The following is an 8,920-nucleotide window of genomic DNA, read 5'->3' on the forward strand; positions in this document are numbered from 1 at the left end:
GTGCACAATGTCCTTTTTCCCTCAGGCCTGCTCGTAACTAACCTCATCTCAATGGCAGAGATGTCTATGTCTCTCCCCTCCTTTTAGGCACTAGTTTTGCAATATTGTTAGTGAAGGGGTATCATACATCACTTTATCTCCGTTCAGTGCCCAGGCTCTGTCCAGAGTGATTTTAAACTAATTGTCATAGTAGGCCTTTCTCTCCCCTAACTTAACTTTGTGGCTACATTTTTTAATTCTGTCCAATTAGTGGTGGACAATATTGCTGCCCCATATGCCCATATAACATTCTGGAGTTGATTTGTGGGCTCATTTCACTTTCCAGAAGATGGAGGGCAGTCACACCCAACAATGTTAGGGGCTACTCTTAGCTCAGTGTTTGGAGGTTGCTCTTGACAAAGGGTCCTCAAACTGCAGCCCACTGAGGACACTTATCCGGCCCACCAAGCCTTTTTTTTAACAGGAGGACAGTCATCCTTGTGAGAGAGGGCAGGGAATTAAGGAAACCGATGTCCGGCCTTCTAACTATTCAGCTTAGACTTTAATATGTTACCTGACTGTGCTGTGAAAAGGACAAGAAAATAGGTCCATTTTGTCCTTTTCACAGCACAGTCACGTAACATATTAAAGTCTAAGCTGAATAGTTAGAAGGCCAGACATCGGTTCCCTTAATTCCCTGCCCTCTCTCAAATGGACCTATTTTCTTTCACTGGTAGCTATTGTCTGGCTCATCCAATAATTCCTACTATTTTTGATGAATGGTGGGATTCATTAATCATGTAATAAATTGATTTATCATATATACTTATTATTTACATTCATTCCCTCCATCTTTCCCCCAAGTAGATGAAATAGCAACTAATACTTGCATCAAAATGTATGTTTGTCGATGACATATGGAGCTTCTTAGTTGGGGAGCAATCGGACATCTATGTGCAGTTTAATTTTATGAATTAATGATCATAATTATGGTTAGGCTATGTAGAGGAGTTGAGCAGGAATCAGGTTAAGTAGTATGTAAAAATAAAATGTCTACATTCATTTACAAAAATATATTTACAATAATTTATACTATTACCTTTTAGTTTTTTTAATCAGTTGTGTGCTGTTAGCACTCTGAACACATGTACCCACTTTCCTCTGCCTACCCATAAGAGCAGGCTTTTAAACACTCTTTAGTACAGCATTGGATATATCAGAACTACTGCCGTTTTTAAAACAGCTACCTGAGCCTGTAAGGAGCAGCATAGAACAGAATCATCAAAGGAGTTCAGGGATGAAAGGAAAGAAAGGCTATGCTGAGATGACTGATATATTTCAGGTTATTCATTCTCTCTTTTCGGGGGTATTGGGTGTTGTTTAGTTTCTGCGGTTTTGGGGGCTTTGGAGGGATTTTTTGTTGTTTGTGTGTGTGTTTTGTTTTTGTTTTCTTAGGATCAAACATTCAGTAAGTCTAGAAAAATGACTTAAGTGCTCCCTAGAAAAATGTCATCCCATTATTGAGATGCTGGGCAGTGCCTTGCTATAGAGCCCTAAGGAGAGTAGATATTAGTGTCTTCGCAACAAAAACATTTTCATGGAACTCCCTGGTGGGACCCCAGGCACCTGTTGCCCTGAACTTCTGCTTCAAGACTAGGATTTCTAGGGAAATGTTCCCCAACTCTGGCAAATACATCAATATTCTGGTATCTCTAAATATCACCTCAGGGATTTTTGGATTTTATTTTTATAGTTTGTACGGTATATTCCTATGAGTTTTATAGCTGGATCAAATGGGAGCTCAAATTTCCAATTTTTTGAGGAATTTCCATATTGTTTTCCATAAAGGTTGGACTAGATAACATTCCCACCAGCAGTGAATGAGAGTTCCTTTCTCTGCCTATTCCCACCAGCGCTGATTGTTCTTTTTTTTGTTTTGTTTTGTTTTTGTTTGTTTTTGTTTTGGGGCCACACCCGTTTGACACTCAGGGGTTACTCCTGGCTATGCGCTCGGAAATCGCCCCTGGCTTGGGGGGACCATATGGGACGCCGGGGGATTGAACTGCGGTCTTCCTTGGCTAGCGCTTGCAAGGCAGACACCTTACCTCTAGCACCACCTTCCCGGCCCCAAATTGTTCTTGTTCTTTGTGATGTGTGCCAGTCTCTGTGGTGTGAGATGGTACCTCATTGTTGTTTTGATTTGTATCTCCCTGATGAGTAGTGATGTGGAGCATTTTTTCATGTGCCTTTTGGCCACTTGTATTTCTTTTTTGAGAAATTGTTCATTTCTTCTTCCTGTTTTTGATGGGGTTAGATTTTTTTTTTCTTCTTAAGTTCTGTCAGTACCTTGTATATCTTAGATATTGGCCCCTTATCTGATGCATATTGGGTGAATAGCTTCTTCCATTCTGTGGGTGGCTTTTGTATCCTAGGCATTATTTCCCTTAAGTTGCAGAAGCTTCTCACCTTAATGTAGTCCCATTTGTGTATCTCTGACTTGTTTAGAGAGTGCTGTTTCTTCTTTGAAGATGCCTTTAGTTTCAATGTCCTGGAGTGTTTTACCTACATGTTGTTCTATATACCTTATGGTTTCAAGTCTGATATCAAGGTCTTTAATCCATTTGCATTTGATCTTGTTGTATGGTGTTAGCTGGAGGTCTGAGTTCGTTTTTTTGTTTTGTTTTGTTTTGTTTTGCAAGTGGTTGTCCAGTTGTGCCAACACCACTTGTTGAAGAGGCTTTTCATGCTCCATTTTGCATTTCTTGCCCCTTTATCAAAGATTAATTGATTGTATATCTGGGGTGCATTCTCTGAATACTCTAGTCTATTCTACTGATCTGAGGGTCTTTCTTTATTCCATTACCATGCTGTTTTAATGACTATTGCTTTGTAATACAATTTAAAGTTGGGAAAAGTGATACCTCCCATAGTCCTTTTCCCAAGGGGTTCTCTAGCTATTCTTGGGTGTTTATTGTTCCAGATTAATTTCAGGAGTGTTTTATCCATGTCTTTGAAGAATGTTATTGGTATCCTTAGAGGGATTGCATTATATCTGTACAATGCCTTGGGGAATGTTGCCATTTTAATAATATTAATCCTCACAATCCTTTAGCAGAGTATATGCCTCCATTTCCCTGTGTCCTCTTTTATTTCTTGAAGCAGGGTTTTGTAGTTTTCTTTGCATGTCTTTCACATCTTTAGTTAAGTTGACTCCAAGATATTTGAGTTTGTGTGGCACTAATGAAAATGGGATTTTTTTTTGATATCCATTTCTTCACTATCATTATTGATGTATAAGAAGGCCATTGATTTTTGTGTTAATTTTGTATCCTGCCATTTTGCTATATGAGTCTATTGTTTCTGGAAGTTTTTTGGTAGAGTCTTTAGGATTTTCTAAATATAGTATCGTGTCATCTGCAAACAGGTAGAGTTTGACTTTTTTCTTTCCTATCTGGATGCCCTTGATATTTTTTTTTCTTGCCTATCACTATGGCAAGAACTTCCAGCACTATTTTGAATAGGAGTGGTGAGAGAGGGAAGCCTTGTCTTGTACTGGATTTTAGAGGAAAGGCTTTTAGTTGATCGCCATTGACAATAATATTTGCCATTGGCTTGTGGTAGATTGCCTCTACTATATTGAAAATAGCTCCTTTTATTCCCATCTTGCTGAGAGTTTTTTTTTTTATCAAGAATGGGTTTTGGACCTTATCAAATGCTTTCTCTGCACCTAATAATTGATCATATGGTTTCTTGTTGATTATGTTGATTGATTTACGAATGTTAAACCATCCTTGCATTCCTGGGATGAAACCTACTTGGTCGTGGTGAATTACCTTCTTGCTGAGACAATAGATCCTGTTCACCAGATTTTTGTTGAGAATCTTTGCATCTGTGTTCATCAGGGATATTGGTCTGTAGTTTTCTTTTTTGGCAGCATCTCTGTCTGGTTTTGGTATCAAGGTGATGTTAGCTTCGTAAAAACTCTTTGGGAGTGTTCCTGAATCTTCGTTTCATGAAAGAGCCTGCAGAGGATTGGTAGAAGTTCCTCTTAAAAGGTTTGAAAGAGGGGCCGGTGAGGTGGCACTAGAGGTAAGGTGTCTGCCTTGCAAGCGCTAGCCAAGGAAGGACCGCAGTTCGATCCCCTGGTATCCCATATGATCCCCCCAAGCCAGGGGCGATTTCTGAGCGCTTAGCCAGGAGTAACCCCTGAGCATCAAACGGGTGTGCCCCCCCAAAAAAAACAAAACAAAACAAAACAAAAAAAGGTTTGAAAGAATTCTTTCGTGAATCCATCTGGGCCTGGGTTTTTGTGTTTGGATAGACTCTTGATGATTTTAATTTCTCCAGTAGTGATGTGTCTGTTTAGATATGCAAGATCATCTTAGTTTAACCGTGGAATATTATAAGAATCCAAGAATTTATCCATTTTCTCCAGGTTTTTATGTTTTGTCACATAGAGTTTCTCAAAGTAGTCTCTGATTACCCTTTGAATTTCTGCAGTATCTGTGGTGATCTTCCCCTTTTTATTCCTGATCCGGTGTATTAGATTTCTCTCCATTTCTTTGTGAGTTTTGCTAGTGGTTTATTGATCTTGTTTATTTTTCAAAGAACCAACTTGTGATTTTGTTGATTTTTCAGATTGGTTTTTTTTTTTTTTTTTGGATTTCCATTTAATTGATTTCTGCTCTAAGCTTTATTTCCTTCTGCCTATTTTTGGTTCCTCTTATTGGTCATTTTCTAGTTTTGAAAACTGTGTCATTAAGCTTTTCATATAAGCCCCTTCTTTCTTTCTGATGTGTGCTTGCAAGGCTATAAATTTTCCTCTTAGCACTGCTTTTGTTGTGTCCCATAAATTCTGACAATTTGTGTCTTCATTGTCATTTGTTTCCAGGAATGTTTTGATTTCCTTTTTTTATTTAATCTCTGTTCAGTATTGAACTATTTAGTTTCCAGGTGTTAAAGTTTTTCTTCTGTGTTTCTTTGAAGTTCACATCTAATTTCATTGCCTTGTGGTTTGTGAAGGTAGTTTGTATAATTTCTATCCTTTTGACTTTATGGGCCAGCATGTGATTGATCCTGGAGAATGACTCATGTGCATTGGAGAAGAATGTGTATCCAGGTTTCTATGGATGGAGTGCCCTATATATATCTACTAGTCCACTTTCTTCCATTTCTCTTTTCAGAGTTAATACATTCTTGTTGGGTTTCAACCTGGTTGATCCATCAAGAGGAAGAGGTATCAGGGCAGTGTTGCGATCTCCCACTATTGTACTGGTATTGATATTTTCTTTCAAGTTTGTCAAGAGTTATATTAAATACTTTGCAGGTCCATCATTGAGTGCATGTATGTGTGTGATTTCTTGTTGTACATATTCTTTGATTAGTACAAAAGACCATCTTTGTCCCTTATAAATTTTCTGAGTCTAAAGTTTGTTTCATCTGATACTAATATGGCCACTCCAGAATTTTAAGGATGTTGTTTGCTTGGATAATTTTCCTCCAGCCTTTGATTTTGAGTCTATGCTTGTTTTGATTATTCAGATGTGTTTCTTGTAGGCAGCAAAACGTTGATCCATTTTGATCGTAGGCTAGTGCAGGCAAGGCACATGCCTTATCGCTTGCATCACTGCTCTGGCCCCTTGTTATTTTGGTTTTTTGCATAGATCAAAGGATGGAGTGTCTTTTGATTTCATCTCACCATTAGGTGATGAGGTTGGGCAACTTGCCCTTATATCAAATTATTGTTGTTTCCTTGCCAACAGGATGTCATATGAGTCTACCCTGGGCAAGTTGGTACCAGAGCAGTATTAGGGACTAATACAGGGGGAGTTTAATTCCTGTGCTGCTGCAGGGAACTGTGCCAGTTCTAAGGTTGAGTTGATCTAAGATTGGTTGGGGCTGGATGATCAATGTTCGATCACATGAGGTCTAAGTTAAGTCCCCATGACTTATGTTCAGGGTGAAGGCACTCCTGTATTATAAAGTTTATGGGTTCTTATCCCTAGCAGATAAGAACTTGTTTCTATACATAAAATTCCTCCTTTTTAGTGTACCTATGCCAAAAGGAACATTTATATTGTTGGTTTAATTTAATTGTTGCCATATTATATTGTTGGTGCAGTTTTGGGTAAAAATGACAAGCTATACAATCTCTGTGTCCTCGTTTTGACCTGAGCTTTTATACCAAGCAAGACTTTTCTACTAGAATTTTCTACTAAGCAGAACCAAATGAGGAAAAAAGTGGGGGATGGAGGTGGCTACCTTTACATTTGAAAATAAACACAGTAAGAGCTTATTCTTCACCTGATTCTGTGTATAAAAGCAACATTATTATAATTCTGTATTTATCCTTCTTTTTTTTTTTTTTTTTTTTTGATTTTTGGGTCACACCCGGCAGCACTCAGGGAAGACTCCTGGCTCTATGCTCAGAATTTGCTCCTGGCAGGCTCGGGGAACCATATGGGATGCCGGGATTCGAACCAGCGTCCTTCTGCATGCAAGGCAAACATCCTATCTTCATGCTATCTCTCTGGCCCCTATTTATCCTTCAGACTTCACTGAAAATAATATTTTTTAGTTCACTCTATGTTGCTACAAATTGCATGGTTGTATCATTTCTTACTGCTATGTAGTATTCCATTGTGTTTTTGTACCACATCTTCATGATTCAGTCATCTGTTGTTGAACATCTAGGTTGATTTCAATTCTTGGCTGTTGTGCTGAGTGCTACAATGAATAGTGGTGTGCATACATACTTTTAGATGAATATCTTTTTTGTTTGTTTGTTTTGGGGTCACCCCGGACAGCACTCTGGGGTTACTCCTGGCTCTATGCTCAGAAATCACCCCTGGCAGGCTCAGGGGACTATATGGGATGCCGGGATTCGAACCACTGTCCTCCTGCATGCAAGGCAAATGCCTTACCTCCATACTATCTCTCCGGCCCCAGATGAATATCTTTTTATCCTGGGGATCGATAGCCAAGAGAGGGATTGCTGGGTCATATGGCAGATCAAGTTTGAGTTTATATAGAACCCTCCATACTGTTTTCCATAGTGGTTGGACCAGGCAGCATTTCCACCAGCAATGGATGAGCGTTCCTTTCTTACCACATCCTCACCAATAGAGATTGGTTCCATTATTATTGATATGTGCCATCCCCACTGGTGTAAATGGTACCTCATTGTAGTGTTGATTTGGATTTCACTAATGATGAGTGATGATGAATATGTTTTCATGTGTCTATTGGCCATCTGTTGGTCTTCCTCAGATAAATGTCTATTCATTTCTTCACCCATTTTTCTTTTTTTTTTTTTTTTTTTTTTTTTGGTTCTTGGGCCACACCCGTTTGACGCTCAGGGATTACTCCTGGCTATGCGCTCAGAAATCGCCCCTGGCTTGGGGGGACCATATGGGACACCGGGGGATCGAACCGTGGTCCGTCCTACGCTAGTGCTTGCAAGGCAGACACCTTACCGCTAGCGCCACCTTCCCGGCCCCTCATTTTTCAATGTTTTATTTTGTTTTGTTTTTGTTTTTTTAGGTTTTGTGGAGCTAAACTTTGTGACTGCTTTGCATATCTTAGATATTAAATCTTTTTTTTTTTTTTTTTTTGGTTTTTGGATCACACCTGGCAGGCTCAGGGGCCACTCCTGGCTTTATGCTCAGAAATCGCTCCTGGCAGGCTCAGGGGACCGTATGGGATGCCGGGATTTGAACCACCAACCTTCTACATGCAAGGCAAACGCTTTACCTCCATGCCATCTCTCCAGCCCCAGATATTAAATCTTTATCTTTTTTTTGTTTTGTTTTTGATTTTTGTTTTTTCGGGCCACACCTGTTTGATGCTCAGGGGTTACTCCTGCCTAAGCGCTCAGAAATTGCCCCTGGCTTTAGGGGGACCATATGGGACGCTGGGGGATCGAACTGCGGTCCTTCTTTGGCTCGCACTTGCAAGGCAGACACCTTACCTCTAGCGCCACGTTGCCGGCCCCTGGGGAGCTATTTCTGAGTGTAGAGTGGGGATAACTCTGAGCTCTACTGGGTATGGTCCAGAAACACACAAAAAAAGTTTTTATTTTCACTGAATAACAAGGTGAAAGGAGCAAAGATTTATTGATGTATTCAATTGGAATGAAGTTGCATTAATACTAGAGGTCAAGACAGTGTGACATCGCGAATGTAGAATTGACATAATACAGACAAATTTTGTATGATTTCTTAGGCTAGGGATTCCAGAATTAAAGTCTGGTATAAGAAGCTCCGGGTGAGTAGTTGATTTTGATGATGTCCCCAGCAAGTGTTAGTACCTCCACTTAACTCTTACAGAAAATTCAAGACAAACTAGAAAGGGGCAATGTTGAGAGGTCACTTCTGTGGTACTTGGGGATCCATAGCCTGGAGTTTCTAGTAACTCTATGGAATAGGTGACTCAAAGTTGTTCCATCTTTAAGGGATATGAGAGCTGATCTACACTGTCATGAGAAGAATTTTTTCCCAATATATATCGACCGAAACTCCAAGAATATCCGCATATACTTTTTTTGGTTTTGCTTTTAGTTTTTGTCCCATGCCCATTGTGCTTAGGATTGCGCCTGGCTCCACCCTCAGGTATCACTCACGATGGGGGTTGTGCAACCATATGGGATGTCAGGAATAGAACCTGGGTCAACCACAGACAAGGCAAGTACTCTATCCCCTATATTATCACTACTGGCCCTCTATGAAGATGATCTTATTGGAAAATCCATTCAGAGGACAGAGTGATGCGGTCACTTAAGAAGTATTGTGGGTCACTAGAAGCTAGGAAAAGGCAAGTGAGGGCCTTCTTCTACAGACCCCAAGGAAGCATGGCCCTGCTGACACCATCTTTTTGGATTTGTTGGCTCTAGCACCTAAACCATTTATTTGTTGGTGATACTTCATAATGGCAACACCAGAAA

This window comes from Suncus etruscus, chromosome 9 (genome assembly GCF_024139225.1).
Source record: "Suncus etruscus isolate mSunEtr1 chromosome 9, mSunEtr1.pri.cur, whole genome shotgun sequence".
In the NCBI taxonomy this organism is placed as follows: Eukaryota; Metazoa; Chordata; class Mammalia; order Eulipotyphla; family Soricidae; genus Suncus; species Suncus etruscus.